The sequence below is a fragment of the Onychostruthus taczanowskii genome, unplaced genomic scaffold (genome assembly GCF_017590055.1).
Source record: "Onychostruthus taczanowskii isolate IOZ18803 unplaced genomic scaffold, ASM1759005v1 scaffold10, whole genome shotgun sequence".
NCBI classification, from domain to species: domain Eukaryota; kingdom Metazoa; phylum Chordata; class Aves; order Passeriformes; family Passeridae; genus Onychostruthus; species Onychostruthus taczanowskii.
The window spans coordinates 8473769-8490111 of record NW_024496526.1 but is presented as its reverse complement, the minus strand read 5'-3'; the positions used below and the strand labels follow the sequence as shown (position 1 = coordinate 8490111).

The 16343-nt window shown below is 44.1% G+C and overlaps 1 protein-coding gene and 1 long non-coding RNA gene across 11 annotated transcripts in view; both read right to left on the bottom strand.

The window, feature by feature from the left end:
* The window catches only part of KALRN (kalirin RhoGEF kinase), a 473687-nt gene that overhangs the window by 60486 nt on the left and 396858 nt on the right, over positions 1-16343 (bottom strand). The gene's annotated exons all lie outside the window — the stretch shown is intronic.
* LOC121336811 lies at positions 4473-16309 on the bottom strand. The gene is made up of 2 exons (XR_005952821.1): positions 16021-16309; positions 4473-5789 (listed from the first exon to the last, which is right to left on the bottom strand). It is a non-coding gene; the product is annotated as an uncharacterized LOC121336811 (long non-coding RNA).

Below are 16343 nucleotides of genomic sequence, written 5' to 3'. Positions count from 1 at the left end.
CAGGTCTGCCATGAGGAGCTCTCCTCCCACCAATGTCCCAGGACACACAGCTAAAAAAAGGTATTTGGTGAAGCAAAAAGGGTGTAGGGAGGTCAGCAGACTCGTGTGGCTAGATTGATTTCCTCGCCAAACCATTCATTCAGACAGAAGAAATGATGGTTTCCAAAACACTCCTAAGTAAACCTCCAAGAAACTTCTGGCAAGAGGACTGTGAGAGATACTCTGCCAGACCAAAGGGCTTTAACATTCAGAGCTTCTGCACCACTGCAGCCATGAAATGTTTGTTATTGTTGGTCAAATGAACAGACATCTGTAAAAGCACAGCTCTTGTACTTGAAAAATAGAAGGTTCCAGTTCTGTGCAACCTTGGGTGAAAAGAAGAATTAAAATCTCGTAGACCAGGTTTTAGAGGCACAGTAATAGTCTCATTTGAGTCAGTAGGAATTCCTGTTGGAACTTAAATACAAGGCATTTTATTTTTACTTCCTTGTTCCCCAGAGCACACATGGGAGGGGAGGTTTGTCTGATCAGGCTCAGGCAGTACCAGACTCCTTTGCAGGACCTCAGGTCTCTAACAGGGAAAGGAAAAGGCTTCTCAGAGCAACTCAGAAAAAACATCAGTCTACTCTATTTGATACATCATAATGACAGGTCATAAAGGATAGGAAAGAAATATGTGTCCATAACCAGAAGATAATAGAGAATACAGCTATAAAAACAGGAGACTAGAGCAGGGCACAGTACTGCTTTAAGTGAGGTGAATCCTTTTCTGATTTATCTATGGCTCCATTTACATCCCAGAAAAACAGCCTGAGAGAAAAGGATTTTTCCACAGAAGTCAAAGAAAATGAGCCAGAATGGGAACTCTGAAGTCCTACTAGCATGTGCATTTAAATCAACAATTTTTATTTTACAGAGATAATGCCACTTGTGAATGAAAGCCAATAATGACAATCTGATTGATGAACACATAAATCAGCTCTGCTGTGCTAAATAGATCCCATTTTCCACATTCAGTGGTTTCTGTCACCACTTCTGACAAAGACAGAATTTAATCAGATGTGGGTAAAAGACTAACTTAGTCTACCCTTGAGTAAATTTCCTAAAGAACAGGAATCTCCATCCCAAAAAATCCTGGAAAGCAGGAATCATCTAGACTCATCCTGTGCACAAACAAAGCCTCCGTGTTAGTGCTTCACACTACACAAAAAGAACCATCTAAACCATCAAAATGCACCTTCTCCTGGCCTTTCCAAGAGCTCCCCCATGACCATCCAGGCTGAAGGTTCCAGTTCACAGTTCTCAGCCCCTTGAAGCTTTATACTCTCCCTTGGGAAATGGTGCTTTGAGAGTCCCCTTGGATCTGCACAAGGGATTTGGGACTAAAGCTCTACCTGATGGATGCAAAGATGGCAGAGTGAGGTACGAATACTGCTTCTTTGATCTCTTCTGTGCTTTTGTATTGAATGTCCAAAACATGCCCAGTGAAACATTTTTATTGGCACGAGGCAGGGTTACAAAACTTTGTGGCTTAGGCAGATGACCGTACTGGTCCTGGTTTTAGCGTTAGAGCCCATTCTGCCTGTAAAACCTGGCATGGATTTGCAGAAGTTTGGGAGACAACAACATTTGGATAATACAAAGTCACTTTACAGCTATTCCTTTAGTAAAAACACTGGGTGTTAACAGTGTAAATAATATGTCTTACAACTTCTAATGTCAACAGATAGGTTGTCTCCTCAGACACATCCTCTGAAAAAGGCTCTAGTGAAGAACATAAGTGAACACAAGCAAAATTTCAGTGCCCATGTCAGAAAAAGAGAGGACAACTGGCTTGAAAAGCCCTTTAGATTAGAAGTACATTAAACTTTCGCAATGGAATTGCAAAATGTGCCCTGGAGACTTCCATCCGCTCCCAGGTCTGCTCAGCAGCCCCACACGTGTCCAACCACAGACCTGCCCTGTGCTCCAGCTCAAGCTAAAAATGAGATGGGACCGCGGAGGAGAGAACTTCACACCAGAGGGTACAGACACGTCCATACTATGCCATCTAAATCTAAATGCAGGTTTTGTCCAGAGATTCAAATGTTCTCACTAAATTCACAATCTCCTGGAAATGAGCAAATTGAAAAGGTTCAATTGAATTTTCTGTTTATCATTTGAAGCTTCAAGCGGGAAGTAGCATCAAAAGGTACAAATCAATCTGGCAGGGCTCTCACAACTCCACTTACATGGATGAAATTACTTCTGTCCAAACTCAAGAATAACGGTATGGAGTTAAATATTTTATTTAAAAAGTTTCTAGTCCAATAGAGGAAGCAGCAGACATATTGGACAAACTTTCTGATCACTGTAATGTAAAACCTCAAAATCTGACTTTCCGTTTCATTGCCAAGCACGCAAACATGACTAACTTCCAAAGAACAGGGGGGAAAAAAGGACTAGAATCTAAATTATTCACACAACATTTAGAACACACTGTTTTGCTATTGAATAGCTGGCATTTCTTGGAAATATGAAAGAAGAGCTGCTTTGAGATAGAGAATGACCTGCAGAATTTCCTTTAACCATACACTGCAAAGCAGGGGATGCTCCAGAGGGATTTTGCATATGGGTTTTGCTTTTGGGGAACAGTCACCAACCTGTGGGCTTCAATATTCAGCTTTCTGATCATTAGGTTGAAACCTAATGTGAGGAAAACAAGCACTCACCCAGCTGGGGTGAGTAAACACTGTCACTTGGAGCCACTCATTTCTGTGGCAGGCAGCAGCTTCATCTCCTGCTCTCGGCAGTCAAGGAGCTGTGCACACTCTGCCCAAGGGCGCTGCAGAGTGGGACACACCCCCTAGGAGCCTCTCTCTTTCCATTATCTACAGAGGGAGTCCGAGGAAATTATACCCTCAGCTAAATTTAGTTATTGCGAATCCCCTTCCCACATTTGAGTACGTTTCATACCAGGCTGATCTCGCAGCGGGGAATGATTAGCTGAAGTTAAGCATCTGTCAATTCACTTTAATGAGCAATAACTCGTGGCAACCTGCCATTAGCTTCGGTTGAATAGCTTTTATTTTTAGCTGGTGTTGCTCAGATGCAGCTTCCATCCAACATGTGCTGGGAAAGCTGACATCCCAAAGTAGTCTCCAGGTCTTCGTTGTGCCAGTCGGGGTGTCAGGGCTCAAGAGCTGCAGTTCCTGGAGGTCAGAGAAAAGTCACTGCAGTTCTGGGAAACTTTCAAAGAGTGAGATAAAACCAAAAGCCTGGAGAAACAGCACAGAGGCGCATGGTCCCCAGAGACCTTGCAAGAGAAGTTACTGAAATCCTGAGAGCGTGCTGAATGAGTGAGCTGGGTCTCCAGGGACAAAAACAGCACAAGGGGAAGGCACAGAGAGAGAGAGAGCCTGCTGAAATAAAACATGACTTCAGTGCTGTCCAAGAGTGCCTAGTGAGAGGAACAAATGCACAAGTTCTCTTTTGTATCCGCTGCTTCATGTGGATTCAGGCTTTTATCAGAGGTGACCACAGAGAGGGCAAGGGGAAAAGAGCAAGATGAGTCCTCAAGTGAATATAGGGCAGGGTCTCGTTTCCTCCAGAAAGGAAACCCAGTTTAACTCAGGAGCTGCTGCTGAAGCAGGAGGCTAAACATGAAGGCAGAACACGTTTGTGCCTCCAAAGAGACCCTCAGGAAAGTGTTCAACTCAGCCTCATGGCACCAAGTGCTTGAAGGGCAGCTGAACCACCTGAGGTCCTTCTCTCTGAGTGTCCTGCTCTCCAATGGGTTTCCACAGAACAGCTTGCAACTGTTCTGTTAGATGGGCATCTACAACTTCTCTGGCTGGAAGTTTGAGCCTTCTTGTCTCAATGTACCAGCCTAATTCATTCTGCTTCAGAGTCCCATCTGAGCCCCCACATAAGCTGCTGTGAATTCACAATAAAAATAATAAGAGAACAAATATTCAGAGTGAATCCACCAACCTGTTGGTGAGATACTCCTATCCTAAAACACTGTGAGACGAGTCAAGGCAGGGCAGTAACATACCTTCGGGGGAAACCTGAAGCAACATCTTTTTAGAACACGCTTTTACTGAATAAAAAGGTGTGGAAAAGCTCAGAAATAGAGCAGTTGCTCCACAGAGCAGAGTTGGAGGCCAGGTGCCGTATCTGTGTGCACTTGGTTTCATTCACCCATTCCCCTGCCTCGAGTTTGTGCCCAGCACAGGTCCCAGTCCAGCCCCAAGCACAGTGACAGCCAGTCCAACACATCTGCTGGGAGTGCACGTTGGAGCAGCCTTCCTGTAATGCCTCACAGCTGGGTGAGCACATTGCTGAAGTCAAGAGGCACGCATTTCTTTAGCAAAGAAAAGAAATAAAAAGTCAAGACTAACAAGATCCAGAAAGGGCATGCTTTTTTTTTTTTTTTTGAACAAATCAACATTTATTTCAATGTAGTGAAACAACTTGTTGAAGCACTTCTCTCAGTTCTACTTTACATTTTGTATTTACACTGTCCTCATTCTGTGACAAAAATAAAATCATCTCCAAACCTGAAGTTTCCAGAATAAGTCGCTAGCAGCAAAAATAACAAAGCCCCAAACACAAAGCAAAAATCCCCCTTGATATATTTTGATGGGAGATTTTTGCATCTTCCATAAAAAAAGTTTTAACCCTGAAACTCTATGAAAAGCTATATGGGATGACAAGGAGGAAAATGTAATGTGTTTGAAGCTGAACGAGAGCAGCATTTGCTGGCCTTTGCAAGTACACTGTTACTTTTAGCATAAGGAACTGTGAAATGCTTAGACACCCACACAGAAGCAGACTTTTAAACTTTGATCAAAGCAGTTCTGCTCTTCTGGGAGCGTAAGGGTACCAGAGTCAGCAAATGCCATCTTTTATCCTGGATGTTGGGCACAAAAACAAACTTTATTACACATGGTTTCCAAGCAGCTGTTAGTAAAACACAAGCCTTATTCTTTTGTCAAGTGTCAAGGGTCAGCTTCATTCAGCAGCTTCCAAATTGAGCTACTGTAAGAATTTTGAAGTAATTACTCAGTTAAATGACATCATTGCTAAGGTCAACCCTTGCCTTATACTTGAAGTCAGCAACCTCTGTGACTAGGTGGACCACTCTGCTAAATGGGGGGAGAGGAGGGAAGACAATGATGTTTGAGTATCATATTTAGGTCTCCCTATCTCAAAGGAAGCTGTGGCTATGTACCCAAACAATTCTCCATGGAAACAACAGAAGAGTATCAGTGACAAACTTGGAATTGGAAAAATAAAAAAAAAGCAAGAACAGAACCCAAAGCTTTTTGGGATAGGAAGAAAAACTGCATGTTGAGAAAGAAGGGATAAGTTATTAAACTTTCCAGGCACACAGAGGGCTCGGAAAGCACAGAAAACAAGCAGAACAAACAAACACAACTGTGTGCATCTTTGCATCAGCTTCTTTTGCCAAATGCAGTAGCTTCCAACATTCAGCAGCTGCCTCTTGCTTTCTAGTGCTGTGGAGTTCTCTTTGGTACTTGGAGGCTGTGAGGAGCTCCAGGCAAAGAGAAAGTCTTTGTCCATTTACCAACCAATTCCAAAGGCGCTGATCTTGAATAACTTTACTAAGCAAGAGTGACACAGATGTTTAGAAAAGGGGACTTTTCTCTTAGTAAAGTTGTGGTAGGTGCAGTGGAAACCCAAGGCAATCTACATGCTTGTCAATTTGTGCCTAGGTAAGAACAGAGTCCTCCATGAACGTCTCTCATTTGTTCACTCTTAAATTATTCAGGCTCTGACAGCCCCTGAAAAGAAAAGAACGGAATAAGGATAAGTTGCAAGTGGCGCAGGGCAGGAGCGGACACCACGTAACCACCAAGAACAACGGGGTTGGGGTGTTTGACAACAGACACACTGCAGCTGCAGCCTCCAGGGCTGGTGCCCAAAGCAGCTTCCTCCACGCCCTCATCCTCCAGAAATGCCAGCAGAAAATACAAGCTCACAGCAAAGGTACTGATTGGGATGAATTAAAAGAAGGAATGAATGAAGTCAATGCAAACAGCGGTTTGGAAATAAAACACACAGATAAGAACTGCTGGTGCTTGTGACACTTTGCTCTTTGAACACAGCACAGGGAGATGGCTAAGCAGCTTGGAGACTTTTAACTGCACATTCAAGACTATCAGTTAGGCTTGTGGAAGGCTTTAATTCATTCAGCTTAAGTAGCAAAACCAGAACACCACTTGCTGTCCCATATAACAGGCTCACGCAATCTGCGTCTTGGTTTTTCGTTTGACAGCTTGGCACAGAGCAGCTCTGTGAGGAAGCTTCCCTGTCACGCCAGTCAACAAGTTTATCAAATTTCAGGTGACAAAGTCACTACTACACTCTATCTGCGTCAGCAAGAAGGATGGACAGGAACTTGAAGTCTCAGAGAGCATCTGCTACATGGGAACAGGAGAGCTCGCTCTCTGCGGCACCCTGCCGAGGTCTCGGCCCCCTGAAGCTGTGCCAGTGCCTTGACCCAGACACCAGCCTTCCCAGCGAGGCTAGTCCTAAGGAACTGATTGATTGTGAATTCTGAAGGGCCACACACAGCCACCCACACTTTTAGGTTGCCTACATCATTGCTCCTTACCAGCAGCCTCCTTATGGGAAAAATATCTACATCTGGCTTTGCAGAAACGTGGAGAGGTGCCCTGCATAAAGTGCTTCATTCCCTTCTGCATCACCGAGTCCCTTCTCAAACAGCTGAAAAATGCTCTACCAAGCAACACGTCTAATAAACTTCCATTACAAAAGCCATCTCCTCTATTGCTGGGTGGTTACTTTCTTTTGGCTCCATCTTTCAAAGGAAGCAAGAAAAAGAAACACTTGAACACAACAGCAAGGATTAGTAGCAGAGGCTCTTTGATTCTACAAAGATTTTGTTGAATACAGGTGACCTGTTACTGCATTTCAAGATGTCTGATCACAGACATCACCTGCCTGACAGTTTAGTATCTCCAGGACAAGTGACTTCAGGGAATATTCAGCAAGCATCAGCCTTTCAGTGTTTGTCTGGAGCTTGCCTTGCTGTAGGCTTGTCTTAGCCATACTGCCAGATCAAATTTTACAGCATGCCCTACCATGAGCAGCCTGGATAATCCTGGGTAATTTCTCTGATACCAAGACAAAGTCAACTAAGATGCTGCCCTCTGCTCAGCACCTGCAGCCTGGCAGGAGCTGTGCTCTGCTACCGTGGAGCTGAAGTTACTGCTAACATTCAAAGCACTTGACTCCTTCTTGCCTAAAGCTATCATTTCCCTTCTGCTGTCCCAAAAAGAATCCCTGTTGATTAATATTTATTTCATTTCCTAAGGAAATCTATTCAGCCTCCACATGCTTCAGCTGAGAGCGACGTTTGAACATTGTGTTGATCCTCAGAGTTCAAACTGTAGAAGGTACAAAGAATACCAGACTTGAGGCACTTCAACGGTATTCACTGTGAATCACCATTTTACATTGTACCACTCAGACACATTTGGATCTAAAACACATTTGCATTTCTAATTAAAACAGATTACTATTAGTGCTAAAGAATGTCTTAAATCAGAATCCCTAGGCCATAAAAGCTAATTGCATGATGCTAAAACTGGATTTCAAAAATATACATATTATACCCCCTGCAGGATTAATTAGGCAACATCTCTTCAAAAGAGTCCTCAAAAGTGTATTTATTCAGCATGTGGTGAAATTATACCAGTTGTGCAACACTTCCCCTGGCCTTCCTTGGCTCATGCTCCCGTGGCAGCAGAGAGCTGTAGCCTTGTTCATCAGGGGTGCTCAGTGTGGACAGATGGGATTCAGGACTGCAGTCCATGAGCAGGGACACACACTGCAGGAGCAGGAGCTGCTGCCCTGGCCACAGTCAACCAGCACCCTGGAATGAGGTGATCTGGGGTACACGCCTGGTGTGCTTCCCAGGACATGCTGGCCCACAAAGAGGCTGAAATCAACTGGTCAGTATCAATCTGGAAGCTGTAACTGCTGATGATCTGATGCTCAGTTGGTCACTGGTTTCCTACCTGACCTCAAGGAAGGTTCTAAGTGCTGACTGAGCTGTAAAGTGTTTTCAGAGAGGCTACAGTGTACCACATCTTGAGGATCTGCTCACCAAAGCTGCACATGCCTTAAGAAGGGATGAGAACAAACCCAATAGAGCCTAAGAGGTCCTTGGCTGCTACAGTCTGTAGCTGTAATTGTCAGCAAGCCACAACTACATGAAAAAGTGTCCTCAGAAGATGTAGCTGTAGCTGGGGATGTGCCACTCCCAGCTTTCTTCTTTGCTCTGAGCTGCTTGCTTCATGTGAAAAATGAACATGGAAAAATTCTCAGAAAATGGTGGAGATACGTCCACAGTCACTAAATCCAGTCCCTTACCATCACAGTCAGTCACAGCCCATCACTTTCCCAAATGTTTACTTCAATGTTTTCTTGTGCAAGTGAACATGAGACCTTTGCTCAAAACTCAAACAGACCATACTTGTGCTTTCCTGTACACAGCAACTTTAAATTTCCATGTTTAACTTGCTTCCAATACAAAAGATAATAATCTCCAGAAGAAACCACCTACTGGTTTCTCAGGATAATGTTTGCTAATGGGTTCCCAGCAGGTCTGGCTCCCAGGCTTCACTCCCTTATGGAACTTCACAGCCTGGAATATCATTTTGCAGGGGATCCAAGATTTCAAAGCAGTTGGGCTGCCCCAGGACTAGCAATGGCTGTACTACATGGGACAACCAAGTGCACTGGGGTGCAATAAGGGCAACAGAATAGCAATTACTGATTCATCATGTGGCAAGACACAAAACTGGAGACACACTTTTTCCATTTCCCAAAAGTAGCCACGGTTTCTGTACAGTAAAGGAGCACCCACAACCACTGGGAAGTACTGGGAGGTCAGGGAGTAAAATCCAGTCAGGACTTTCTGCAACATAATCTTATGTGTGCTACATTATAAAAAAAAATAAATTACAAATACATAAACTGAAGTGTATATGATGGGTTTCTCCCCATCAAAGAGAAAAACTCCTATGGCTGTTCCATTATTAACTGCTGTAATTCAGCTTGCAGGTTCTATTTTTCATCTCATTAGAACTTCACTGGAGACATTTTCATATTTTGCCCTCATTATATCAAGGGAACCCAGGTGATGTGTGTGATTCCCAAGTTCTCAGCCTGCTGGGGAGAGCATTGTGGGGCTGGCCCAGGACTGAAGGAATGTGAGGCAGGTCAAACTGAACAGGAGACCCAATGGGATGCACTAACTACCTTTAATTCAAGGACTGGTTTGTGTTTCACGATAAACAGCCACATCAAACAATGGGAGCTAAGAGCAAACACATTAATTTTTGGTTTGTGGTTTTCCAATGGCAAAGAATGGTCAAGGGAGATGATTTCAAGCTTATCTCATTAGAGATAATCTCATTATTTTCTAATAATTCTTGAAGTCCTACTTGTGATCTATGCATCTTTTTTAAGAAAACATCCAGATGTGCTTCTATAGTTATATTAAAAGGTAACTTCACATGACACAGAATTGTGTGATGCAATATTAGCAATTGAACTCTTCTGCAATAGCAACTGATGCAGTGGCTAAACTGGCAGAAAATTGGATTTCCTTACTGAACTGAAAACCACAGGATCTGTAGATTCCTGCTGTAATCACTAACTGCCCAACCAATTCCTCTCTTTTGAAAAGAAATTGCACTTTTTGCCAAATATGAAAATGCTTTCCTAAAGCCTGTTAACAGAAATGTAACAGTGTTCTGTGTGCTTGAGAAGTATCTTGATGCTATTTTTAGAATGAAAACTTTGGAAGTTTGGGAGATTTTAAGTTTGAAATGATAGATTAGTTTTCCTAATACACACACAAGTTTTAACAAGGTGTGTGCTGAAACATAACCGTTTGGGAAAAAACCCAAACAAAATCCTTCTGGGGTCATGTGAAATTACTGCCCTTTTTGTTTCACTTCAAAATGGAGAGATTTTATTTCAGCATCCGTGCATTGAATTCCTGAACAATACATCTATCTGGCACTTATTTTATAGGAAAACAGCATGTTTAATTACCCCACGTCTTCACACTGAGCAGGGAGAGTTACCCAAGCTATATTTTTCACAATTATCTGTTCTCTTTTCCTAAGAATAAAGTCTCCTTTATTCAGGTTTTTGACAAGATGAATAAAGCCTTGTGGGTTCTAATATGCTCCTTGGAGTAAAGGGGAAGTTTTGGAGCTTTGCCTGCATAAAAGCAAATCCCATGTTTCTTTAAAGCTGGATGAATTTATGAAAGTTGAAAACAACAAAGCAATCCAAATAATAAGGATCCCCCACCACGTATTCACGCCCAGACCAGTAACTGAAAGCTGATGTTCACAGAAGCTCTTGCTATCTATTTTTCATATATGAATTAATTTCTGAAAGTTTATTTTCTCTACCACTTCTGTTGCATCTTGTATATGTCAAAAGGCTGCAAGATTAGTCACAACAGGGACACATGAAGCCAGAGGTTGAGGAGCCAGCTTGTGTCAGAAGAGTTAGAGCAGCCTAGCAGTGCATGTAACTTTCAAGAGAGAAAATAATAACACTGTTATTGCTTGGATCTTGGAAACTGAGAGAAAGTTACTAAAGCATCCCAACACTGGCACTGACATGATAAACATTCGATTTACACAAAGTGGCTGGTGGTGGAGGAGAGCAGCGAGCACAAAGTCATGCGCAGCAACCAGCACTTCTGAAAAGCTCAAACATTCTGTGCTCTTGGACAGTTTATTTTTGACAGTAATACAGACCCACTGAAAACATGACCTGCTGTCTTTGTGAGCAAGGTTCCCACCCTCAAGAAGCCCTCCTGCAAACAGGTAGGATATAACACTAAGTAATCCTACACGGAACTCACTGTTCCCCCAGCCTGGCAGCAGAGCCATGGCCATGCTTCTCCTCTGACTGTCCATACTCAGAGGTTACTCACAGCCCCAGGACTTCTCCTGGACTCCTCCTAGGTGTCATTGCCACACAAATGCTGAGATGTTCAGAATAGTGAGGTTCAGAATATTTACCACAAAAGACTAGCATGGGGACTGTCAGTCATGCTTTTGGGACATGCTTAACTGAGGACTGTGTGTCAGGAAGGTGCAGAGCAGGTGTGAGAAAGCAGTTTCACACCAACAAAAATAGTGATTTTTTTTTCTTTTTTGCTAACAGTATTCACCTTGTCAAGTTAATCCTGTTTGCTCAACTGAGCAGCATTTTCATCAACTCTTTTGTCCCTTCCAATAACTCTTTGCTATGACCTATTCTGACTCCTGACTCAGCCTGCAGAGGTGGGAAAACAGGACTTGGAAGAGATGTTCCTGTCATGGGCTAACCAGTTTTCTCTTAATAGAACTGGAAGGAAATAACAACAACTCTTGCAAACCTCTCCACAGCCATTTGCTCATGAATTTGCCAGGACAAAGAGCAGAGCTCAACTCTGGCATGAGAGGGAGGGAGACTGCCTACAGAGGACCAGTACACTTGATCCTCTTAACTTTGCTGAGATACAACTAATGAGCAACAGATGGACATCACCCAAGGAGTTTATTTGGGAAACCTAAGAGTTTCCTCATATTTCTCATTCAAGAAAGACCAGGAAGCTAAGCAAGCTTTGGGTGACACCCTTTATTTTACTATTGTTTTCTCTTCTGCCTCAATTTTGACAGAGCTGCTTTGGCCATGCATTCCATTATGCTTTACACAGTGCATCCAGGGCTCAGCCTGAAGCACTAAATAAAATATGTTCAAATTAGGAAATGTTATGGGCTTGAATATATTACTGCAGATCACTCTCTTGCTACCACTCAGCACAAAGGTACCAGTTCCCTTAGCAAAGCTCTGCAGCTCCCTCTAACAGTGTCAGCACCTTCTATAAAAAGCACCATCAGATCTCACTTTTTACCTAATGAAGAAATAACTTTTATTAATGTGCTGTTGACAGACCTTGTGATGATGCTGGTTTTCTTAACTTCCAGTTAAGGCTCTGTTTCTGCCCAGCTAGGAAAGATGAACAGGGTAGCTGGCTGAGCCCCCTTCACTGCACAGAAGTCATCACCACTCTGTCAAGACAAGCTTTCTTTGTTCATCTTACAGCAAAGATCCAGTAACAAATCAAAAATTTAGGCAAGAAGAGGAAAAGGAAGGAAGGAGAGAAAGAAAAAGAAGACAGTAAAACAGAAAATTGCAGAAAGAAGACCAAAAGTGTAGGAGATAGGACCAACTGGAGGGACAGAAAATTTAAAATAAGAGCTTTACTAGGAGCTTAGCATAAACAGAAACTCACTTAACCTTTTAATTTTATCACACTGAGATTTATGGTTTGACATTCAGATTAAGTTTCTTTTGTTCTGGTATCAGAAGTTTGCATACAACCAGCAGCCTACTCAGAAGATCAACTGCTTGAGGAGGCAGAGGATGTGCTCTTTACCAAAGCCAGCACAGTGCATCCCTTTAAATGCATCCTCCTGGTTTCTGGCTACCCTCAAGTAGAAAGCATACTATTTTCTCACCTGAAGTCATGCTGCAGCATAATATTACTCATGTGAACTCTAAAGTTACTCTGACAATTCATTACTTTTAACCACAGACCCTTTTCTTCGTCTGTAGCTGGTACACTCACAGCCAGCTCAAGTCCAGCAGATGGGAACATCTGTCTCCTTGTGCTCAAAGAAAAGCATTTCCTACACCTTGTTTGTGCTTTCCACCTTCCTGGTGTCCCTTAGGGCAGTGAAACCCCAGCATGCTCCAGTTTGGGCTAGAATTGAATGAGCTGAACTACTGCAAAAAAATGTCCTCTAAATAAGGCCCTGGGTTTAAGGCAGCACACAGAATTTAATTTCCAGGTTAAATCTGAGACACTGGTAATCTTTACAGCTCCCTGTGCACCAGAGCCTGGAATTTAGTCTCACCAAATGTCCATGCTCCCATTCACTGATCAGCTTCAGAAGTGTAGTGCAGAAGGTAGTGCAAAAGAATGGCACTCACACACTGGATTTGGCTCTGTGCTTGAAGACAGCAAAGTTTTGATCTTCTCACATCCAAGGCAAGCAGCTGCCCATTTGAATTAGAAAAGACATTTCACAAAGCAGGAATCCCTCCCATCTCTTTCTTTTACCTCCTTCCCCTTTTAAAATAATCTCTAATCTGAACTACACAGATAACTGAGGAGATAGATTTCACGTTAAAAAAATAAAAAAGGTATATTCAATCACAAATCCTAGAGTGATTTCTAAGGAGAGTTCAATGACTTTCTAGCTATAAGATGACCCTCAGAATTTGAACCCTCTTACCAGGGACAGTTTTGCAGCATTAAAAAGCATTCTATTACACTAGGTCACTTTGCACTTCTGCATTTAGGAGATACAGCAAAAAGCCTCGCTTGCACACTCTTGGCTTAGTAAGGCCACTGTCCTCAAGGCTATGCAAGTGTGCTGCTCCTCACTTACCCCTTTTTATGGCTGAAAGCAAGTGACAGACTTGCTCTGAGGCACTCCTATATTAGGATTCGTATCTCTCTATACTGCAGAACAGAGAAGTAGTCCTTATTTAGTTCCTGCAGGCAACTATCAGGGTAAGAGCAAAATTGCAAATAGTGCTGTCAGTTGCTTTCTCTGGATGGATCCCAACAGCTCTGTACATGGGCAAAGCCGACAAGATCAGAAACTCACCAAGAGAAACAAGCAAAAAAGCAGCATCTCTACTGCTGCAGTAGACAGTGGAATACTAATGCAAAAGAGTTCGAGTCATCTGTCAAAATACTTCAGAGAAATGCCCAGTTACACAAAACTTACGTATTTCACGATACACAGGGGACCCTGGGTTTGGGGTTTTTTCAGCTCTGCATTATTGCTGCTATTTAGGAGATCAAGCATCCACATCACTTCCAAGCTCCATGGAAAGCAATGATGCAGCTCGTAACAACTATCTGAGCACAAAACCTGTGTTTGAACCAGAATGCAGGCTCATTTTCCCTATTTCTCTCACTGGACAGTTCTTATTCACACAACAAATCCTACTGAGCTGTTACAAAACATCAAGATACACAGGCACTGGCACCAGGAAAAAGCAGAGTTGAATGTCCAAAGAAAAACGCAAGGTCACCTATGGGGCAGCACTGAGAACAGCTCTGAGATGCTTCACACCCATCTTTAATACAAACTACGTTCACCTATTTGCACTGCAAGACTGAGATCAGTGAGAAGCCCTTGGATGATCAGTGTGCCCCCCAGGTGATCGCTGACAACACAGAATACATGAAGTTAGAGCTTCAAAGCTCTGGTTGCCACATGAAAACATCTCCAAGCTTAATGGGAGAAGCTGCCAACAAGGGCACACTGATGCTGTAATCTGGGGCACCTGAATCCCTTGTCAAATGTCAGGTTTGGTACTTGTTTAGATTCAGGGAGTATTTCCACGATCTCTGGTTTGTATAATAAACACAGAATGACAGCCTTTTAGAACTTTCTGCCCGAAGTTTACAACCAAGGATAAGAAATAAGTAAATCAATCTGTATCACAAAACACCTTTTGTTACCAACCCAGTACTCTAGAACTGCAAACACAGTTAACATTTCAAATGGAGAGAGGAGAGCCAGCTGTTTCCCCTTCCCCCTTCTACAGACCTCTGTAGGCAGGACAGGCAGCAGGGAGATTTTAATCCCTTAGAATCAACATTTTCAAGACCAGAGCTCTGTCAGAGAGCTTGAATATTGCTCCAGCCTGCTGCATGGGCCAACACATTAAAGCATGGGCTGTCCAAGAGACTTGGCTTTCCCAGTGGTTTAGTACCACCAGCTTTCTGCAGGCAGCCCTACCCCTACAACCAGACTGCATGTTCCTTCTTAAAGGCTGCAAAACAGCGGGGTGTTGTGCACTGACCTCAAGAATCACTTCCTTGGCATGAGGTCGTGAGCCGTGAGTTCTCCCCAGGCTAAAAAAGATCACATCTTACGAAGTAGTGGCAAACTCCATCACAAACTAGTTTGTTGCTGTCACCACAGAAGTGTGACTAATTCAGTAACTGGGGAAAGAGGGTTCCTGCACTGCAAATGCGTGCCTCAAGTAACGAGCAGGCCCACCCCTCCTCAGTGTCATCTTTATCTGCTCTTTATTTGGGTTCCAGAGTTACCAAAAGACTGCATGTGAAAGATTTAGTTATTAAAAAGAAAAAAAAGCATAAAACAAAAGCCAAGTTTTTTTCAAGACATTTTCCTTGGCCATTCAGAGAACAGGAAACATCAAGATACCACAAGCAGATCTTTGCAAAACCTCACATTATCCAGAACAAGTCCAAGGGCCATATCGCAGCATAGACTGCAGGCTGGGAAACCTTCAGTCAATGCATCTGAGCTGCGCTGCTCCACACGAAAGCCAGATTTTGATTTTATTTTTACAAGGCACTCCAGCTGCCCTGGCTTTCCCACATCTCTCTCAGCATTTCAGCTCAGCCAGCTTCCCCAGACCTTCCCCCATCACCATTCAGAGATTTGTGAACTGTGAGAAACAGATGTTCTCAAAGCATTTTGCTCTTACTCGAGCCCAAGAAAGACTAGCAAGGAAAAGGGGGGGCGGGGGGAGAAAAATCATTTAAGCAAATATTTCTCCCGGCCCTATTGACCTACAGTCCCAGAGAGTTTTCTACGAGCAATGCTAAAATGTCAAACTATTACTATAAAACTGTATCAACTCCTGCGCTCCCGCTCTCGGTGCTCGTTACCGGCTCACCCGCCGCTGTCCCTCGCTGTCCCCGGGCCCGAGGGCACCGCTGTCCCTTTCTGTCCCAGCGGCCGGGGACACCGCTGGCCCTCGCTGTCCCCGGCCGAGGGCACCGCTGGCCCTCGCTGTCCCAGAGGCCGGGGACATCGCTGTCCCTTTCTGTCCCAGCGGCCGAGGGCACCGCTGAGCCCCCGACGCCCCCAGCCCCCCGTGCCAGGCTCCCGCCGCGCGGTCCCCACCGACCTGTGCAGGAGCAGCAGCAGCACTTCGCCAGGAGCCATCCTACACCGGAGCGGGCGGGATAGCCGCGCCTGCCCGCTTTCATGCTGCCTTCGGGCTGCTCATGGCAAGGAGCCACCGGCCCGCTTGCGAAAAACAACGAAAGAAATAATAATAATAAAAGGCCCTAAAGCAAAAGCAAAAATAATAATAAAAAAAGCTACTTGTAAGCGGGCGAGCAGCGCGGCAGAGCCGCTGGCGGCCGCGGCGCCGGCAGCCGCTGTCCCCCCGAGCCGGGCGCGCTCCGCCGGGGGTGGCGCCTGCAGCGGGGGCGGCGGGGCCGGAGC